Source organism: Callithrix jacchus, chromosome 17, assembly GCF_049354715.1.
Source record: "Callithrix jacchus isolate 240 chromosome 17, calJac240_pri, whole genome shotgun sequence".
NCBI lineage: Eukaryota > Metazoa > Chordata > Mammalia > Primates > Cebidae > Callithrix > Callithrix jacchus.
This window is the reverse complement of record NC_133518.1, coordinates 58328943-58351615: the sequence shown is the minus strand read 5'-3', so window position 1 is coordinate 58351615 and position 22673 is coordinate 58328943. Positions and strand designations below refer to the sequence as shown.

The 22673-nt window shown below is 37.4% G+C and overlaps 1 pseudogene; it reads right to left on the bottom strand.

Moving 5' to 3' along the window:
- LOC118148823 (succinate dehydrogenase [ubiquinone] cytochrome b small subunit, mitochondrial pseudogene) overlaps positions 1 to 20965 on the bottom strand; it is a 57518-nt pseudogene extending 36553 nt beyond the window's left edge.
- Between the last annotated feature and the right edge of the window lie 1708 nt (positions 20966 to 22673).

Below are 22673 nucleotides of genomic sequence, written 5' to 3'. Positions count from 1 at the left end.
AGTGGGAGTGCATTAAGGGAGTACCCTGTGGGACAAAAGAATCTGGACAGGAGGCCTTGAATCCCAGATCTTTCCTCTGGTGGGAAGTTTCTTTTATCAGAGGCACAGTTGCAGTGCTGGGCTCAGTGGGTAAAGTCTGTAGCTCTACCCCAACAGTCAGGCATCCCTGTTGCTTGTGCAAGGTCTTGAAGAATGGGACCCATTCTCCCTATAATCCACTACTGTGGACACAACTGGGGCTTATTACACAGAGGCTCAGCATAAGTGCACTTATAGACAGCCTTTCTGGAGCATTTCAGGGTGACTGCATCCCCACAGGAGGAGCACCCTGCAGATTTTGACTTACATGAGAGGTAGAGTCATAATCCCTCTCTACTTGGAACATCAACATTCCTGCAGATGAAAAGAAGTATCTGTCACATAAATAGCCAGAACACTGGATCAGGAATGTGTCTGGGAGGTGGACTGCTTTCCTGATGGCATGGCAGGAGAGCTGAGGTGGCTCCCACACTTCCCCTTGATAAAATCTCGGTGAGTTTTACTGAAAGTTCCCCAGCCACATGTCAAGGCTGGGCCACCTGCCCACCATTGCATATTGCATTTACCTGCTTACTTTAGCCACAGTTGGTTTCTACCCAGGGACACCTCCTGTACTGGCCTGAGGGATGAACTATTCAACCAAATAAATAAAATACTGAGGAAAATATACATAAATAAAAAAGCACACACCATGGGGGAATGAGATAAACTTCAAGAGATCTCTGTCATTCTAAACCCATAGAAGACAGTGAACTAACTCACACACTGGGCACATTGCTACTACATTCAGTGTCTGAGAAAACCATGATACAAAGACTCTAAAACCTAGGAACTCATACAGAGTCTTCACCCTTGAAAGCACCAAGAGCTAAATTAGCCTACCATAAACTAAAAGCATTAAATTCAAATCCTTAACAGGAGAGAAAAGAAAAAAAAAAAAAAACACACACAGAGTCAAATAAAAAGTAAATTCAAGAACAATTAGAGGAAATATTCTATCCAAATGAGGAAGAACCAGAAAAATAATTCCGGGAATGTGACAAAACAGGGTTCTTTGATACCCACAAAATATCACACTAGCTCTCCAGCAATGAATCCAAACCAAGAAAAATCTTTGAAATACCAGATAAAGAATTCAAAAGGTTGATTATTAATCTAATCAAGGAGATACCAGAGTAAAGTGAAATCCAAAAGAAAGAAAAATTTAAAACTTTGTATATGAATGAAAAATTTTCAAAGAGTTAGATATTTCAGTGAAAAGCTAATCAGAATTTCTGGAAACGAAAGACCCATTTAGAAGATCTTTTAACATGAGAGAACAGAAAAAAAATGCAGTAGAGAGCTGAATAATATACTAGAATAAGTAAAAGAAAGAATTTCAGAACTTTAAGACAAGGGAACCTAAGTTGACAAAAATAAAGAGTTGAAAAAAATTAACAAAATCTCCAAGAAATGTGGGATTGTGTAAAATGCTCAAATCTAAGAAGAATTGGTGTTTCTGAGGGATAAGAGAAAGTACAGAGTTTGGAAAACTTATTTGAGAAAATAATTGAGGAAAATTTCCCTGGTCTTGCTAGAGATTGAGATATCCAAATACAAGAAGCTCAAAGAACTCCTGGGAGATTCATTGAACAAAGCACATCACTAAGGAATACAGACACCAAACTAAAGTCAACATGAAGGAAAAAAATCTAATAGCAGTGAAACAAAAGCATTGGGTAACCTATAAAGGAATAATAATCAGACTAACAGCATATTTCTCAGCAGAAACTTTATAAGCCAGAAGGGACTGGGGTCCCATATTTAGTCTCTTTAAACTAAACAACTAAAAGTTGGTTGAAGTATCAAAGTAGGTTTTTGTGGAACTGAACTCATGTGCTTAAACCACTCGTTAAAGGTTTCATGAGCTTCCAAATAAGCTCTGATGCACAAATGTTCTCTGATAGCATTATCATCTTCAGCAGGAAGTGGACTTTCCATTCCTTGTTCCTCTCACTGATTATAGATTTCTGCTATAGAATCCTGAGGAATTTTCACAAATACTTCTTTTGCAGCTTCGTGCTTTTTCGATGCCAAGAATTTTGCATCTAGTAAAACTAAATTTCATAAATGAAGAAGTAAAGTCATTTTCAGACATACAAATGCTGAGGAAGTTTGTTACTACCAGACCAGCCAGCCCTACAAGAAATGCTAAAAGTTCTAAATCTTAGAACAGAAGATTGATACACACCAGAATAGAACCTTTTGAAAGCTCAAAACTCACAGGGCCTAGAAAACAAAAATACAATGAAGAAAACAAAGTATCTAAGTAACAAATAACATGATGACTGGAACAGTACATCACATCTCAATATTAACATTGAATGTAAATGGCCTAAATGTTCCACATAAAAGATATAGATTGGCAGAGTGGATAAAAAAAAATCCCAAACTGAATATCTGCTGTCGTTAAGAGACCCACCTAACATGGAAGGATTCATGCAAACCCAAGGTAAAGGGGTGGAAAATAATATTCCATGCAAATGAAAACCAAAAGTGAGCAGAAGTAGCTATTCTTATATCAGATGAAACAGAATTTAAAGAAACAGCAGTAAAAAAAGACAAAGAAGGTCCTTATATAATGATAAAAAATAAGCAAGAATATTTTATAATCCCCAATACAAAAACACTTAACACTGAAGATCCCAGATTCATAAAACTATTACTACCAGATCTAAGAAATGAGATAGACAGTAACACAACAATAGTGGTGGACTTCAACACTCCACTAACAGCACTAGACAGATCATCAAAACAGAAAGTCAACAAAGAAAGAATGGGCTTAAGCTACACTCTAGAACAAATGGCCCTAACAGATGTTTACAGAACATTCTACGCAAGAACTGCAGAACATGCATTCTTCTTATCAGCACATGGAACATTATCCAAGGTAGATCATATGATAGGCCACAACACAAGTCTTTTTTTTTTTGAGACGGAGTTTTGCTCTTGTTACCAGGCTGGAGTGCAATGGCGCGATCTCAGCTCACTGCAACCTCTGCCTCCTGGGTTCAGGCAATTCTGCCTCAGCCTCCTGAGTAGCTGGGACTACAAGCACGTGCTACCATGCCCAGCTAATTTTTTGTATTTTTAGTAGAGATGGGGTTTCACCAAGTTGACCAGGATGGTCTCGATCTCTTGACCTCGTGATCCACCTGCCTCAGCCTCCCAAAGTGCTGGGATTACGGGCTTGAGCCACCGCGCCCGGCCCAACACAAGTCCTACTAAAAGACTTCTGTGGCTTCAGCTCCCTTCCAGGGGAGTGAACGTTTCTGTGTTGCTGGGATTCTAGATACCACTGGGGTGTGGAAAAAAAAAAAAAAAAAGCAACAACAAAACTCCTGCAGCTAGCTAAGTGTCTGCCCAAATGGTCTCCCAGTTTCGTGCTTGAAACCCAGGGCCCTGGTGGTGTAGGTACCTGAGGGAACCTCCTGGTCTGTGGGTGGTAAGGCAGTGGAAAAAATGTAGTATCTGGGCTGGAATGCACCATTCCTCAAGGCACAGTCCCTTATGGCTTCCCTTGGCTGGGGAAGGAGTTCCCCAATCCCTTGTGCTTTCTGGGTGAGGCAATGCCCCACCCTGCTTTGGTTTGCCCTCCATGGCCTACACCCACTGTCTAACCCGTTCCAATGAGATGAGCAGCGTACCTCAGCTGGAAATGTAGAAATCACCCACCTCTGCCTTGATCTCGCTGGGAGCTGCAGGCCAGAACTGTTTCTATGTGGCTATTTTGCCAGCCACCCTCCCAGACCACTTTCATGAACTCTCAGGTTCCCTGCAGGTCTCAGCATCCCTGAGACTAGTGTAAAGAGAAATTGTTTCCATAGCTAGTGCTGTTCCTGAAAAGGATGTGGTGAACATAATTTTCTCTACTTCATTACAATGAGAGGACAACAGTTCTCTAGAGATTTACCTGAGGCTCAGAGCCTTCTCTGGGTGCTAATGATTTTGTGTTTCAATACTCATAAATTGGATCTTGGTTGGATTATGAAGTCTCTTTTGAGGTGTACTTCATCTACGTGTTCTTTTAGACGTTAGACGTCTAGATGGTCTTTCAACTTTAGTCCTCTTAATGAAAAAATGGATCAGAGGTTGTTCTTTCAGATACTTTCAGCTACTCACACCCATAATTGTAGCAGTCTTTTTTTTTCTTGTACAATGCGTAGCAATTTGGTTTTTAATCAAAACAGCACACTCAACTTTAGTGAGAATGGTGTGTCAGTGATCTGTTGTTACATGGAAAGATTGCCTGATGAGAGGAGGGATTATTAAAATCTGTAGTGTTTTCTGAAATTCTTGCTGGAGTCCAGATTCAGAGTGATTATAAAGAATATTTACCAAGCTTTTCTGAGGGCTGCATTTTGTCCGTTCATGGTTTTAGAAGGGAGTTCTTCTTGGGAGCATAATTATAGATAGTAAAATATGTATACAAACATGTAACTTTTCTTTCTGCATATAGAAAGAAACATAGTAACTATATTTTCATATTATCATAAATTTCTAGTCAAGATAGAATTGTGAATTCTACCCCAAACACATGGGATCACAGATTAAACATAAAAGACATGTAGAGGAACATCTCTATGGGAAGAAAATATCACAAGTTTAATTGGGTTTCAAAATGTGGATTTGCTGGGTTTTGGGCAAACATGCATATTGGGATGATAAGGGATTCACTGCTTAAAGTCCTCTGCTCTGGATAGGAGGCAGAAAGAGATTACTGTGAGTCATGACTAATAGAAGTCTGTGAGTTCAGGGAATTAGAATTTGGTTTCACCAGTAGAAACTGAACCTGCCTCCCACTGGTGCAGTGAGTGAACTGGTTTTTCCATATTTCTTCAAATTATTCTGGGGCAAAGACTGAATTATCAGTTAAGACTGAAGGTCTGGGTGCAGTCAACCTGGAAGGGGAAAGAGTGAAGACAGAGGGGCCGGGCGTGGTGGCGCACGCCCATAATCCCAGCACTTTGGGAGGCTGAGGTGGGTGGATCATGAGGTCAAGAGATTGAGACCATCCTGGTCAACATGGTGAAACCCTGTCTCTACTAAAAATACAAAAAATTAGCTGGTCATGGTGGCACGTGCCTCCTACTCAGGAGGCTGAGGCAGGAGAATTGCCTGAACCCAGGAGGCGGAGGTTGCGGTGAGCCGAGATCGCATTATTACACTCCAGCCTGGGTAACAAGAGTGAAACTGAGTCTCAAAAAAAAAAAAAAAGAAAAGAAAAGAAAAGAAAAAAAAAGAGTGAAGAGAGAGAGAGGAAGACAGACTGGGGAAGACAGAGAATGAGAGCAGGTGGGCCAGAGCTTTCACTCCAAGAGTCTGAAACTCAAAATTCTACGATAAAGGAAGAAATCTTAAGCTAAAAATGAAAGTAAGTCAACAATCAGATGAAAAATTACTCCAGATTTAAGCACAACGAATTCAACATCATAAAGCAGACTGACAATTTTAGCTATATTAAAAAGCCATGGCTGGGCTGGTGGCTCATGCCTGTAATCCCAGCACTTTGGGAGGCTGAGGCGAGCGTATTGCCCAAGGTCAGGAGTTGGAGATCAGTCTGGTCAACATGGTGAAATCCTGTCTCTACTAAAAATACAAAAACAAACAAACAAACAAACAAACAAACAAAAAACCAACCTGGGCATCTTGGCATGCACCTGTAATCCCAACTACTCAGGAGGCTGAGGAGGCAGGGGAATTGCTTGAACCAGGGAGGTGGAGGTTGCAGTGAGCTGAGATCACCCCACTGTGCTTCAGCCTAGGCAACAGAGCAAGGCCCCACCTCAAAAAAAAAAAAAAGATCATTCACAGGAACCCAAATGACAATGCTTTCAAATCTATAGTACTTTTTTCTTTGTAGAAGAATGATATAGCAACAGCATTAAAATAAAGATATGCATCACAGCTAAAGGCAACCTGGCAACAAGGGATCTAGAGTGGCCAAGTGCAAACTCTAACTGTACTCTGTATGATGGGTCATACCAGGATACATGTTAGCTCTCAGAGGGGAACAACTGACATGTGTATGAAATATCTCAGGAACAGGAATCCCCTAATGGAGTCTCAGATTGGACTGCTTCTACATTGCTGGTAAATTAGGCATATTATTTCCACATAACAAATCCCTATGGCAGAACTCTTGTAGTATTCTTAATGAGAACAAGTTCAAATAATCTGTCTCACTATTATCAACAAACATGCTAACAAGCTCATATGCATTACTCCAAAACTCACTTGCTTACAAAGCAACACTATTAATCAATTCATTTCATACCTTGACCAGAGATTAATATATGCAGGTAATTCAGCAAAACAGTTCAGGCCAGTTCTAAGCCAGCTGGAATTAATCCTTACCACACAGCCACCACAAACACAGCCAAAAGACCAATGACAGAGTAGGAAAATGAATTACAACTTACATTGTAGATAAAAGGTTAATTTCCCTAACGTATAAGGAATTTCTACAGATCATTATTGGAAAGACTAATAGCCCATTTGCAAAAAAGTCAAAAGACATGGACTGATACACTACAGAAATGAAATCACTGCAACATAAAAATAAGCATATGAAAATATGTTCAACCTCATTCATGGTAAGGAATATTGAAACTGCACTGAAATGCCATTTCCACCTATTATGTTGGGAAGGGTCAAAAAGTTTGAATAAATATTTTGTTGGGAAGCCTATCAGCTAACTAACCACTCCTTTTTTTTTTTGAGATGGAGTCTTGCTCTGTCACCCAGGCTGTAGTGCATTGGCACAATCTTGGCTCACAGCATCCTCCACTGTCTGGGTTTAAGCTATCCCCCTGCCTCAGTCTCCTAAGTAGCTGGGACTACAGGCATGTCACCACGCCTGGCTAATTTTTTTTTGTATTTTAGTAGAGATGGGGCTTCACCATGTTGGCCAGGGTGATCTCAATCTCCTGACCTCATGACCTGCCCTTCTCAGCCTCCCAAAGTGCTGGGATTACAGGCGTGAGCCATGGCACCTGGCCACCACTCCTCTTACAGCTGTGCAGAGAGTCCATTTTTGAAAGGGCATCTGAGAATCACATTTTATTGTCTACTACAGTCAGATGTCTCTAAGACAGGACTTTTGCATCCATAAGCTCTTATATCGAGTAATTTTCTTCATATATAAATCAGTCAGTGTCCTCTCATTGTTCCTAGCCACCCATGTTAACATCTCTATCCCTTGCTCCTTGCATTCAAGGTTATTGCTGCACCTGCTAATCCCTTCACCCAGAATGCAAGAAATAACAATGCCAATGAAAACTGATACAATGTCAGCCCAGCTAATTAAATATTGACTATAAGTAAACACCTTCATTTTAGAAAGTTAAAAAGATAAAAATAAAGATACTCTGGATAAAAGTTACAAGATGAGTAGTGTGGAATGGGTGTGTGTGTGTGTATGTGTGTGCAATATTCAAAGTTTCTAATACTAACTGGGATAATGATGAAAATCTGAAAATTTATTTTATTTTTTAAAATCAGCAGTAAGAATCCTTAAAGAATGACATGGGGTTCATTTATTCACTCCCTCTTCAAATATTTATGGAGTGATTTTTTTTTTCAATAAGGTTGCTAGGTGTTGTTGGGGAACTTCAATGGAAAAGAGGCCGCTTAAAATGCATACATAGATAATCTCGAGCAGAAGTTGGAAATCTTTTTCTGTGAAGGGCCAAATATTAAATATTTTATGCTTTGCCAGATGTATGACAACTATTCAAGTCTGCTGTTGTAGTGCAAAAATAGCCACAGGACAATATGTAAACAACTTGGTGTGGTTGTGTTCTTTAAAAAAAAAAAAATCTCTTCCTTGGAGAAAGTAACTAATAAAACTTTATTTATAAACAGGTGGTGGGTTGAATTATATATATGTGCTATAGTTTGTAGTTTGTTCATACTTGAAAAATATAAAGTAATAATTCCATTTGAGAAATTTCCATAAATAGGAATTTAGAGAAAGGAGAGCTTGCATCTACCTGACAACAGTATAAAAGGACTTTATGGGGGTGATGACTTAACCTGGAACCTCATTGTTGTGTATAATATCAACACAGCATGGGGTATAGTAGGGAAAAAGGTGAGGATGAGGCAGGAAGAAAACTCTTGGTAGAGGAAAAATGTAAGCAAAAGTGTGGTGGAGTTGGTTAGCAAATGGGTGTGCAGTAGCAACTCAGTTTGTTTTAATGTAATAGTGTGCATTAAGTAGAGTAATGGGAACATAGGTGGAAAGACAGGTTTCAGTCAGACTAGGATAGGCTTTACAATCAGGCAATAAAATGCATTTATTATGTAGTCAACTTGGGTGTGTTGATGGTGGGCAGATGGTGGGCCATTGAATCAGAGAGTGGAATTGCCATTCCTGCCTTGAAAAGTTAATCTGGTGTTCTGGGGGAACTGAAGTTTAAACAAGTAGCAGATATGCTTAAAGAGAAAGAATACAATATTATGAATTTGACATTAGGTGCAGGACCTAGTGGAAGGGGTCCATGTAACTGCTGGACTCCAAGCCTAAGTTTCACTAGCCTCCTGGAAAGTCTACCTCAGTGGGTTGTATTATGTAGGATGGCTCCAACAGAAGTCTTGGCAAGAGATAACAAGGAATTAATGTGGAAATGGCAGAGGAAATTTGGAAGAAGGGACAAATATAACAATTTATGGAGGTAAATGTTCAAGGCTTGGCAAATTATTGGATGCTGATGGTGAAAAGGAAGACACAAAGATAGGTCTGCGATTTGCAGTCTAGAGGTAACAAGGAGGGTGGTGCTGGCATATACAAAGATAATACAAGAGGTGGTTCATGTCTTCATGGAAGAGGATGCAATCAATTTTGATCAGAGTGTTTGAGATTGTCTAGGTATAAATGTCCAGAAAGTCATTAAAAATATGAAATTAAAGACTCTGAATTTGCAAGTCACCTACCTCTACATGCATATTGTGATACAATGAGATTGTCACAGGAGAGGAAGACAGAGAGACCAGAAATCTTTGGATGGAGTGGCCTCCTCATTTGGTAAAAGTTAAAATGAAAAAAATTCTGCTTATAGAACCGATACAGTATCTAGATGTTTGTATTTGTTTTCTGGCTGCCAAAATTTTATCTAAATACCTTTTAACATTAGCAGATTATTTGGAATAAAATTGCTTCTCAAGCTACTTTATTATTCATTAGAAGTTATAGATATTGCCCTGAAATTTAACATTTAAATAATTTGTATTCATTTTCACTTTCAGTGCCTATTCCTTAAGATGGCATTCACTGTGCTTTTTAGACTCCTTTAATGAAGATACAAAAATGTATGAAGTATCTGTCCCCTTCCGCTGACAGATAACATTTAAATCTGTCTTCCTTCCCTAGCATTTACAATTACTCCACCTCAGAAGGGGTCAAACCTCTAGAACTAGAAGGAAGGAACTCTTGAGATGCATGTAATTATAAGTAATAGTTATGCTCTTTTACTGTAATTACTGTTCCATTTTAGAGCTTCTGTCTGCCCCTCCATGATTCCTTCCGACACGAACATGATATAAAAAGTTTGGTACAAGCTTCTGGAAAAAATAGATGTACTTTTTGAGAGGACTTGTTTAATTATCTGGTCTCAAATGGCTGGTACAAAGGAAAAACCCAGGATAATCAGGATGCTAATATCTATGCAATCAGTCATCTCTCCTTTAAGAAACCTAGTAATAACACATATTTTTCTACTCATTGGGTTTTTAAAAATTGTCTTAACGATGTTTACCCCTAAAGTTTCCTAGTAATTATTTTTACTATTTTCAGAAACATAGTCCAATTTCAAACATTCTTGGGATTATTTGAACATGGAGAAAGTATCTTCGCCAGAGAGTTTATTAGAAAAAATACTATAAAACTGGTTTCTAGCCTGGTTCATTATCAGAATCACCTGGGAGACTGAAAATACAGATTTAAGCCATATGCAACCACCAACACTTTATTCCTTTTCTTGAGTTGGCTATAGTACTTTCCTTCCTCTTTCCCTCCCTATATTTTCACTGATATTTCACCCATTCTACCATAAAATATTTACATTTGGATAATACCCAAATGTATGTATCTAGTACAGTTCTTTCACCTGAATCTTGAAGTGGCTCGGGACATGTTGCTTATTGGTTGTTCAGAGCAATTCCACCCCATCTTTCAGTCATGTAGTATCGATTGGGAGAATCCCATTCTTCCAGTCTTTATTAGTCTGTACTTGCATTGCTATAAAGAAATACCTGAGATGATTAATTTATAAATAAAAGAGGTTTAATTCGCTCATGGTTCTGCAGGCTCTACAGGGAGCAGAGCGGCTTCTGCTTCTGGGGAGGCCTCAGGAAACTTCCCATGATGATGGAAGGGGAAAGGGGAGCCAGCACTTCACATGGCTAGAGCAGGAGGAAGAGAGAGAAGGGGCGGGGGTGCTACATATTTTTAAACAACCAGATCTTGTGAGAACTCTATATGAGAACAGCACCAAGGAGATGGTGCTAAACCATTCATGAGAAACTACCCCACAATACAATCACCTCCCTTCAGGCCCTACCTCCATCACTGGGGATTACAATTCAACATTAGATTTGGTGCAGACACGGATCCAGACTATATGACAATCCTAATCTTCTATGATGTGGTTAGGAATGTGATCCAAGATTTCAGTGCACTCCATCAGCCTCCTGTTTAGAACCAATCAACATGTTTTTTTCTGATAATTTTAGCTGGAGATGTCAGAAGCTGTGCCAACTGCTGGAGCTGTGAAAATGCTGCCTCTCCCCTGACTGCATGAAGAGGGTCATCCCCAGTAGGAAAGTGACCAATGTGTGAAGAAAAGAGATGCCTAAAGATGCAGTGTGGCTCCATTTACATGATCTCATGTAATCCTTACAATAACCTACTAGATTATCTATCATTACCTCTATTTCCATTTTGCTGGTGAGGAAAATGAACTCCAGAGATGAAGTAACATGCTTACATGTTACTGTTCAAGTTAGAATACCATTTAGCTGTAAGAAATATTAGCCTTTGAGAAATTAATTTCTGAAGTCTCTGTATAAAGTCATCTTTATCCAAGAATAAGTTTATTATGAATATTCCACATCAGTCTGAAAAAATCATGTCTTAAGAATGTGCATAATTATTTACTAACACTGGCAAATCAATAGGACATATGTTTTGTATAAAACATTAGTGGTAGTGGTGGTTGACAGATTCATTAAAAGTCTCTGCTGTTGGCTCTGATGGATTAAGGTCAGTTAGGACAGTGCTTGCTCAAATTCAGTGTGATAAGGAATCACCTGGAATCTTGTTTAAGTAAAGTTTATGATTCAATACGACTGGGATGTGATCTGAAATTCTGCATTTCTAACAAGCTTTCAAGCCATACCCATGCTGCTGGTTCCTGGACCACTCTTTGAATATCAAGGGATTTGAATATCACTATTGTAAGTTATTTTTATTGCACAAATCTTCCTGCAGCCTTCTGAAAGATTATGGCCTACATTGTAATCATATCCAATAGAATAGCACACAAAGTTCATTGATATTTGAAAGAAAAAAAGGACAACAGAGTTGGTGTTCATGTGAGTAACAGTAAGATATCTACTACACTCTGGATCTAGGGACAGACTCGGGACTCTTCTGGAAATACAGGTGACTCTTCTGGAAATATAGGTGACTTTTTTGGAAATATAGATGAGGCTTAAATTCCTACAGGATTTTAAATGGAAGCTCTGGTGATGGAGAAGCTCCAGGAAAAACACAAATCATGGAAGTGAAGAATCTGTAGAAGAGAGATATTGCTACCTAGGAAGTTGTTGCTTCCCAAATGTCACACTACACAAAGAGTTAGAAATAGATGACTCTTGCTATTCAATTATAGAACTATTCTTGGTGAATATATACCTTAACACTTACATATTTAAAAAGCAAGTTTTTTTTTTCTAAACAGAGAGAGAGCATGTTTTATTTCTCTCCCTTTCTGTCAAGCTGATTTCTTAGAAAAAGCAATTTATTTTATCCATTTGTAAATAAACTAACAAGGCTGAGAAGAATTCAGATTTCTGAAAAGTTGAATACCCTGGAGTACTTCTGCCAAATACATTATGAGAAAAATATCACTCAGTGCTAGTAGGGACATGGCAAAATTAATAAAATTTGGTTGCAAGAGAATTTACACAATGTTTTGTTACAATTTTACATTGAGAAAGGCCATATTCTTAAAGTCAGTGACATATTTCTTGTACTTGGGTCTATGGGACAGTAATATTTTTCTGTTTTTGGAAGGGTCAGCAGTATCGGTATGAGGCCCTGGGGTTGGGGAACAAGACAGTACAGCATAATTATTTCATTGTCTTTTGTGAAATGTGAAGTTTTTTGTTTTTTTTTATGAAAAGGATTGAGGACAGTTTTGAAGGTTGTAGCAGACATGTAAACAAAAGGGATTAGTTTAAATTGAGCTTATAGAAGGGCTTGCTGGGCAGTTCAGGGTTATTTTCAATATTTCAAAAAGCCTAAAAGAAATTCTTTGGTGATTAGGCAATACAGACTTGTTAAAACATTGTGGCTTCTTACTAGTATTATAGAATTTATAGAGATAACATTGATTATCCAGAGCCAGTTGGAAGTATTGATTGGGATTTGCATGTCTTTGTTTAGAAATAAGATAAATAATTAATTGTAATATGATGGCCTAAGTCTCTCAAAAAATGGGATTGATGTGTACCTAGGGAGACAATAAAAAGCTCTTTTGAAAGTTGAAAAATTTAGGGGGCAATTATTAAAAATCAAGCACATTCCCTCTTAGGGAATACATTTTGAACTAAACCAGTGAACTTATTTGTAGTCAGTCAGCAAATATTATTATTAATGAGTATCCTTCATGTGCCAGCCACTGGGCTAGACATTTTGGAGAAGCAGTCATGAACAAGCCATGGTCATTGCCTTTAGGGAACTTAGAAGAAAAAGGAAATAGAGGAGTAACTAGCTACACAGTTTTCACACAATTTATTTTAGAGGCTCTTAATGCTAATGAAATGCTAATGCATTTTATTTCTTTATTTATATATTGAAGATATTATATTCTGAAGAGAAATCGGCAAAAAGTTATTTGTGACTAATACAGGCAGAGAAAGACTCTTGGTGCCTGCCTGTCTGATGCGTGCCCCATGGCTTGCCTCAGATGTCCCTTGGGGTTATTTTTTCTTGAGGTATTTCTCCTATAAAAGAATTGGTGTCTCACACAGTGCAGTGAGTCACTTTCACCAAAACAGCATTTGTGGTGTTTACATTTTGAATTCTTGATGCAGATATTTTCCATTTTATGCCTCAAAATTCAAGCTCAAACCTTTCTGCAATGACCATCTTCTATTTGCATTTGGTAGTTTTGCGAATCCTATTTTACTTTTCATCATTTGTTCATCTTAGTTGTCATAGAGAGTCATAAATGATCTCTTAGTCTAGTCTCTATCGTTTCTTCTACAGTTTTTCAAATGACTGGGTCATTTTTACATTTTTTGATAACATAATTAAACTTCCAGAAACACAAAAATTATCTATTTAAGTAAACTAATGCTGAGAAAAATGGTCACATTTATTAAGTTCTTTTATTTAATAAATTTTAATTTGAGACTTGGTGGTATATATATTATAGAACTTTGGAGGTTAAATAAAGTGCTCTAATTTTTTTTTTTTTTTGAGACAGAGTGTCGCTCTGTCGCCTAGGCTGGAGTGGGGTCGCACCATCTCAACTTACTGCAATCTTTGCCTCCCAGATTCAAGTGATTCTCCTGCCTCAGCCTCCCAAGTAGCTGGGATTGCAGGCACCCACCACCATGCCCGATTGATTTTTGTATTTTCAGTAGAGACAGGGTTTCACCATGTTGGCCAGGCTGATCTTGAACTCCTGACCTTAGGTCCACCCACCTGCCCTCCCAAAGTGCTGGGATTATAGGAGTGAGTCACTGTGCTTGACCTAAAGTGCTCTGTTTCTTAAACTGCATGATGAGGTCATGTTGAGGTAGGTTTCCTTATTGTTATTTTTATGCCTTACAAGTATTTTATTTATATTTGAATGTACAGAATTTATTTGGTTGTGGTAAGAGCACTTAACATGGGATCTACCCTCAACAGATTTTAAGTGTACACTACAGTATTGTTGATGCGGGTACACTGCTGTAGAATAGATCTTTAGAACTCATTCATCTTGATTAACTGAAACTTTATGGCCATTGATTAGTAATTCCCCCTTTCTCCTTCAGCTCCTGGAAACCACCATTCTATTCTATGAATTGGTTATATGATTGGATTATTTTACCTAGCATGATGTTCTGCAGGTTCATCATGCTGTCATATATTATAGAAAGTCTTCCTTTTTAAAAGCTTGTAGTATTTAATTACGTGTATGTGTACACCCCCCCAGCACATTTTCTCTATCTGTTCATCTATCATTGGGGACTTACCTTGTTTGCATATCTTGGCTACTGAGAATAATGCTGCAATGAACATGGGGGTGCAGATATCTCTTTGAGATCCTGATTTCATTTCTTTTGAATATGTACCCAGAAGTGGGATTGCTGGATCTTATGGTGGTGCTATTTTTAATTTTTTGAGGAACCTCCATACTCAAAAAGTTCCATAGGAACTACACCATTTTGAGTTTTCACCATCAGGGGCAAGGGTTCCCACTTCTCCACATTCTCTCCAACACATATAGTCCTTTGCTTTTTAAAAAGTAATAGCTATCCTAACAGGTGTGAGGTAATATCTCATTGTGGTTTTGAATTGCATTTCCCAAATGGACATTTGTATAAGTCTTCTCTAAAGAAATGTCTACTATTCAAAGTCCTTAGCCTGTACTTAATTAATTTTTTTTTCTATTGAGTTGTAAGAGTTTCTTATATATTTAAGAAACCTCTTATCAGATACATTGTTTACAAATATTTTTTCTCATTCCATAGGTCACCTTTTCCCTCTGTTGATTACTTTCTTTGCTCTGCAGAAGCTTTTAAGTTTGATATAGTCTCACTTGTGTATTTTTGCTTTTGGTTATCTGCGATTTTGGTGTCATATCTATGAAAATATTGCTAAAAACAATGTCGTGAAGCCTTTTCCTATGTTTTCTTCTAGGGATTTTATAGTTCAGGTCTTATGTTTAAGCCTTTAATTTATGTTGAGTTGATTTTTGGGTATGGTGTAAGATAAGGATTATTCTTTTACCTGTGGAAGTCCAGTTTTCTCAGCATCATTTGTTGAAGAAATGATTCTTTCCTCATTTTTGATACTCTTGCCAAAGATCAGTTGACTGCATACATGTGGATTTGTTTCTGGATTCTCTATTGTGTTACAGGCTCTCTAGGTCCATATTAATTAGTCCATTCTATCTAATTAATATTTAATAAAAATGATAAAATTAAATTGAGATTCGAGGTTACAATCTACAGAAATAGAAATCTGGAGAGAAATATGGACCCTGGACCTTTTAAGAATTGAAAGATCACAATGAAGTGAGCATTAAGCTTTCCTTTCATTGACAAAAAAAGTATGTCTATAGTGTTTTCCACAATAGTAAGTTCGAACCAATATTAAACATTTGTTTTGTTCAATTTATGTCTGTTTTCTAAAATGGTCACAGATTTCCTATTAAGTTGAAAATTTCACTGTAATAATTCAAGAACTGGCAAAGGTTGAATGTTTATTATGGGTAAATATTTTGCTTCTTCACTTAATTTGTGAATTATGTTTGCCACAGCTGCTTGATTTTACACATCACTTCGTGATAATTAAGTCATTGATCTTATTCAATAAACATAAATGAGTTCAACAATTTTAAAAAGCTGTGATGGTAATAAGAGCAAAACTGTCTCAAAAAAAAATTTTAAAAAAAGCTGTGACGATCTGTCTCTACATCAAGAAACCATCAAAAGGCCTTATTTGTTATAAAATAAGTTTTACAAGTAGATAAATAAGAATGTAACTTAAAAACAGAATCTTTTGATTTTCTTGAAACTATCAATATTTGCAAATAAAGGTGGTGCTTTTGTGTGATAATTGAATGCTTGAGTATTCTCTGGCTGAATGTAAACACATAAATATTACCCCTAGATGGACTTTGGAAATATTGCTGAGTTTTTTTTTCCCAGATAGGTCTACACACAGATATACACACACACAAGTATGATTGGTATTATAGACAAAAAATGTGCAAAATATTGTGGAACATATGACTTAATTTATCTGAGCACATCAAAAATAAATGGTTTTGATAGAGAGAGCAGTATGCTATGGCACTGAAACACGAGTTGAAATTTAATTGGGAAAGAAGCTGCTGAAGAGAGGCTGAGGCAGGAAGCCAGGATGGGAGCACCTGGGTCGTGAAAATGAAAAAGGATAGTGGGGAGCATTTTGAAGTTAAATTGGCTTCTTCACAGCAAAGCAAATGCTGTGGTCTCTACCTGGAACATTCTTCTTCTTCTGCCACTCCTTACCTGTTCCTTTTTCTTTGTACGGTTGATTTTTTTCTTATCTTTTAGGTCTCAGGTCTAATGTCTTTTCCCTGGAAATGCCTTCTTACTTTAAGCAATCACCCATCCCCACTAAATAACTCTCAGAGCCTTGTTTATTTTGTGATAGCACTTATCACAGTTTTCAGTCATTTAGTTCTTTACATTGTGGTGGTTTGTCTCCCTTTTTCATTTCTAGTTTCTAAACTTCATGATAAACCATTATGGTGTCCTAGTGTCTACTGGAGTGCCTGACAGAGCAGCTATTCAACAGAAATCTGGTATCTCTTATTGCTTTCGGGCAGCAATACAGGAAACTTATCTCTGACACACAAGAATCAAGCAAACTGTTAAAATGTTTCTACATAGTAAGGTCTGTAGATCCTTTCATCTTTCTTCTCCCCACATACTGCTCCTTGTCCCATTGCAGGCTTTGCCATTAATTTAACATAGGGCATATGTTGTAGAGATGGGACATTTACTCATTAAGGAACTTTCATAAGTCACTTAGGAAGAGCAGATATTCATACATCAAAAAGTAAAAGGTAATTACAAGCTATTTAAAACAATGCAAAGTTAGAAATAATGAAAATGTTTAGTAATAAGTGAATAGTTGGCCGGGTGCGGTGGCTCAAGCCTGTAATCCCACCACTTTGGGAGGCCGAGGTGGGTGGATCACCAGGTCAAGAGATCGAGACCATCCTGACCAACATGGTGAAACCCCGTCTCTACTAAAAATACAAAAAGTAGCTGGGTGTGATGGCGTGTGCCTGTAGTCCCAGCTACTTGGGAGGCTGAGGCAGGAGAATTGCTTGAAGCCAGGAGGCGAAGGTTGCAGTGAGCCGAAATTGAGCCACTGCACTCCAGCCTGGCGCCTGGCAACAGAGTGAGACTCTGTCTCAAAAAAAAAAAAAAAAAAAAAAAGCAAATAGTTGAGTAAACTGTGATATAGCTAGTTACGTGATGAAATTTGACTTTAAATTATATGAATCATATAGAAATGATTATAAGGTTAAATATGGAAAAAATCAGATTTTAAAACATCAGAAATTTAAGTTGTGGGGCTCTTTTTCTGCTTGATTTCTCTCTGTGGCACCTAATGCCATCTAACATGCTTTATCGTTTGTTTGTTTATTTATTATTGTATTTGTTTCTTTCATTAGCATATAAGCACTAGGGAGGGAGGAGTTCTTGTCCGGTTTATGTATTGTAATGTTTATTGTATTTAGAATTGCACTTGATACATGGTAGGTACTTAGTGAATGAATATGATTAAAATATAGAAATATATAATAATAGAAAAATTATAAATGATTATCTTTCAAAGTGGATTATAAGGAATTTTCAAACATTTTCTTCTAATGTTTTGAGTTTTGTATAATAAATACACATTACTTTTGTAACAAGACTCTCTCTCCTCATTGTTTTTCTCTCCTTCTTGCTATATATATATATATATATATATATACACACACACACACACACACACACATTTATTATATAAACAAACACAGAGGATCCTCTAATATGACTTTTTGCTATAACATTGATGAGAAAAATATCAGTTTCTGGCTAGGGCCATTGCGTAGGATTTGCACATTCTCTCCATGCGTGCTTGCAGTTTTTCTGGGTACTCCAGCTTTCTCCCACACCCCAAAGATGTGCAGCATTGGGGAATCTGAGTGTCTGAATTGTCTGAGTGTGAGCCCATCCTACAATGGAAAGCCATTCTGTTCAGGGTGGGTGCCCACCTTTACCCCGAGCTACAGGGATAGGCTTTGGCCACCTGTGACCCTGAGTTGGAATAACTGAATAAATAATTATCTTACTTTTAAAAATTAATCTTTCTTAAGTGTATGTTAGCTCACATTTATTTCAATATCGAGCATTAGAAGTGTTTTGGTCTTTATTGAGAAGTTTTGTGATGTTTTTGTGACCAGAAATATGCCATAGGAACTTAACTCTTGCTTATATCAATTAAGCTATGGTAAAATTGATTTAATTATAGGTTATTTTCACTTAAAGCCGAAGTCTCCAGGAACCTAATGTTAAGTGGAGACTTTTAGTACATATATATATATGACTGGATGGAAATATGGTAGAAAAATAGCTTTATTTGCACTTGATCTTAGGAAAAATGCTGAGAAGCAATACAATAGTTTCTTTGAATGATAAACTTTTCAGTAAGTCTTTAAAATTTCTTTTGTTTTCCACATAAAATACAACACAAATAGATGTGAAATTGTTTAAAAAGAAAGATGAAAAAAGTTTTCATTTTTGGTTGTGGGAGTTTGGATTAAAGCTTATTTATTATTTATTATTATTATTATACTTTAAGTTCTGGGGTACGTGTACAGAACATTAGGTTTGTTACATAGGTATACATGTGCCATGGTGGGTATTGCAGCACTGGTCACAATGGCAAAGACTTGGAACCAACCCAAATGCCCATCAATGATAGACTGGATTAAGCAAATGTGGCACATATGCACCATGGAATATTATGCAGCCATAAAAAAGGATGAGTTCATGTCCTTTGCAGGGACATGGATGAAGCTGGAAACCATCATTCTCAGTAAACTGGCACAAGAACAGAAAATCAAACATCACATGTTCTCACTCATAAGTGGGTGTTGAACGATGAGAATATATGGACACAGGGAGGAGAATATCACACACCAGGGCCTGTCAGGGGTGGGGGGCTGAGGGGAGCAATAGCGGGGGGTGGGGAGCTAGGAGAGGGATAGCATTAGGAAAACTTAAATTTATATAAAGAAAGCCAGAAAAAGCTCTCTTTTATTCGTATTATTTATATTTAATAATGTGAACCTTAATAAAAATCAGTTTAGACAGTTATGAGGCTTAAACTAGATTCTGTTTGTTAGAGATAATATATACATTGGAGCTTTACTTAAATAATTTAGACAGAAGTGATAGCAGAATATTTATAGCTTTTCTTTTTGAATTCAAGAATTTGTGCTTTATTCTCACTTTTACACTTCGTTACATATATCCTTTGAAAATACCAAATGTCTTAAAAGGGTTTAAAATAAGTCCTTGGAAATTTAACTCTTGAGCTCAAATGCCTTCCATAGCAAACAGTGATTAGAAAATGTTCCCCTGATAATAAAATAGGGAACAGCAAAGGAAGGAGTATCACAACATGTAACAAGGAAACTTTTAGTCAAGCTGTCAAGAGTTTGTTTTTAGAAGTGGAATTAATAGAACTTTTGGTTAAAATTTCATGATGAATGTTGTCTTCCATCAGGATCATTTCCAGTCTGATGGAATTTAGCTACATGTTTTGCATATCAATTGAGGTTAAAGAATAAAGATGGGACACTGATTGTAGTTATTAACTTGGCAGTTGTTCTAAGTGCCTTCACTGCAAAGTGAGGGAACTTTAAGCTATTTTGGTTAGGTGACCAGCAAACAACATTGCACTTCTTGCTTTTTTTTCAGGAATTAATCTCTTTAGATCTTTTAGGTATATGACAGGTATTTTGATCTGGTTGCTTTAGTAATCTTTAAGCTAAGAACTCTTGGAGATGTGCAGATGTTGCCTTCTAGGTGATATGGTTGTTATTGTTAACCTGAAGAATAAAATACAGAACATGCATGCTATGGGTATTAGGATATAATCTGGTATAATGTGCAAGGAATAGGATTTCATTTAAAGATAACTGGTGAGAAATTAAAGTTAGGAACTCATCTCTTTCTTTCTAAGGATAACTTTAAAGAGCTGAATGTGAAAATTCTAATATTCTGCAGAACTTAACATCCTTTTTTTTTTTTGAGACGGAGTTTTGCTCTTGTTATCCAGGCTGGAGTGCAATGGTGCGATCTCGGCTCACCACAACCTCTGCCTCCTGGGTTCAGGCAATTCTCCTGCCTCAGCCTCCTGAGTAACTGGGATTACAGGCACGCGCCACCATGCCCAGCTAATTTTTTGTATATATATATATATATATTTTTTTTTTTTTTTTAGTAGAGACAGGGTTTCACCATGTTGACCAGGATGGTCTCGATCTCTTGACCTCGTGATCCACCCGCCTCAGCCTCCCAAAGGGCTGGGATTACAGGCATGAGCCACTGCGCCCGGCCACATGTATTTTTTTTCTACTGAAAATTTAAATTAAAAATCTCCATTCTTTTTAAGAGATTTAATCCTATAGAGTGGAAGAATTTCTTACTCTCTAAACTGTACTGCTTTTCCAACTTTAATATGCACCACCTGGGAATCTTGCTAATACGGATTCTGATTCAAGAGATCTGAATGGGGTCTGAGATTCTGCATTTCCAACAAGCTCTCAGGTGATGCCGACATTGTTGGTACTTGTTTTTCCACTGGACTTGTTTTTCCTGTGTTCATCATCTTACCTGCCCCTCCCAGATGACCTAAACTCATTAGAATATGAACTGTTTCAGGGAAGGATGTTTTATTTCTTACACACGTCCAGGGTTGTCTTGTACAGCTCACCTCACTCAGTAATGTTCAACTAACAGGAACTGATTGTGGCACTAGGAATATCTTATAAATTGCTTTCCTTATTGCAATGTGGCGTTTCTTGCAGAGAATTTAGCAACATTTAACACTTGTTTTGTAACATTCTGGTTTCTGAAGGTGGTAGAATGGAAAAAGTATGGAACTGGGAGACACACATATTCTGCGTGTGAACCCTGACTCGGCATTCGGCCACTTTGCTACTTATGATATCTTAAGTATGTAATGTCAGCTTTCTGAGCTTCACTTTCTTTTAACAGAAAAATGCTAGAACTAATGCCTACATTGCAGGGTGGTTATGAAAATAAACAGGAAAATGTATGTTCAGTATCTAGTCCAGGGTGTGAAATATAGCAGGCACAGGGTGAATAATAAAGTTTTCTTTCTTACCTCTTCCAATATAGTCTGTGATTCTGAAACAGAGGAGTAGAATTTCCACAGGCTTGAGAGTCATGGAAAAAAAAAGAATTAGAAAGTAAAATTAGATCAGTGTGTGTGTGTCTCTCTTATTAGCATTTACTTCAGATCTAATCGAACCTTGCATATTTTAAAACAGAAAAATATATCATGGAAAACAACTTACATCATAAAATTACCACAGTTGGTATTTTGAATATGAAAGTGAAGCTTATTTAGAGAGAAATCACCACTTTATTAATTGGACTAACTTTGTTGGGCCTTTTTTTGGGTTATATTTGGAGCTAAAAATTGCTCTAGTTTATAAAATATGACAGAATTAAGTTTTGTTCAATTGTGAAAATCAAGCTGTATTAATCTGATTTGCTACAAAATAACATTACCACAAACATAGTGGCTTAACATAGCACACACTTATTATCTCACAGTTTCTGTGGTCACCTTTAGCTAGCTCTCTGCAAGGATGCAATCAAGATAGGGGACAGGGTTGGGCTGTTATCTGAAGACTTGCATGGGCAAGTGTCTTCTTCTAACCTCAATTTTTGCTGCCTGTTGGCTTGAGGTCACCCTCAGTTCCCAGAAGCTTTCCTTAGTTTCTTGCATTGCAGGCATCTGAATCTGGTCACTTGCTTCATCAGAGCCAGCAAGGGAGAGAGTCTTCTTGTAAGATGGAGGTCACAATTCTATGTAATGCAATCATTCAAGTGACCCACCATCACTATTGGCTAAAAGCAAGCCACAGTTCCCACACATATTCAAGGGGAGGGGGTTTTGCAAGGGCATGGATACCAAGATATGAGGATCATGTGACAACTGTATAGTCTGTGCCACAGAAGCATATGCCTGAGGTATAATGAATATTAACATACCAGTAAAAAATTAACATATCAGTCAAATATGTTTTCTTCAGTTTCATGTTCACAGAGTATTCTAAATAAAAGTTTTACCTACAGAGACATCAATTTGTCTATTGAGAACTGATTTGGGATACTTTAAAAGGTGGAGCCAATTAATTTGGGGAGCCGCCAGCAGGAATAAAGAGGACTTGGCACTACTGTTTGATAGAGAGGTTTGGAAAAATCCTTGACTACCTTCCCCAACCCCAAAACAAAACTTCTGTATCTGTGGCATTTGATGGTATTTACCCAAATTGACTAATAAA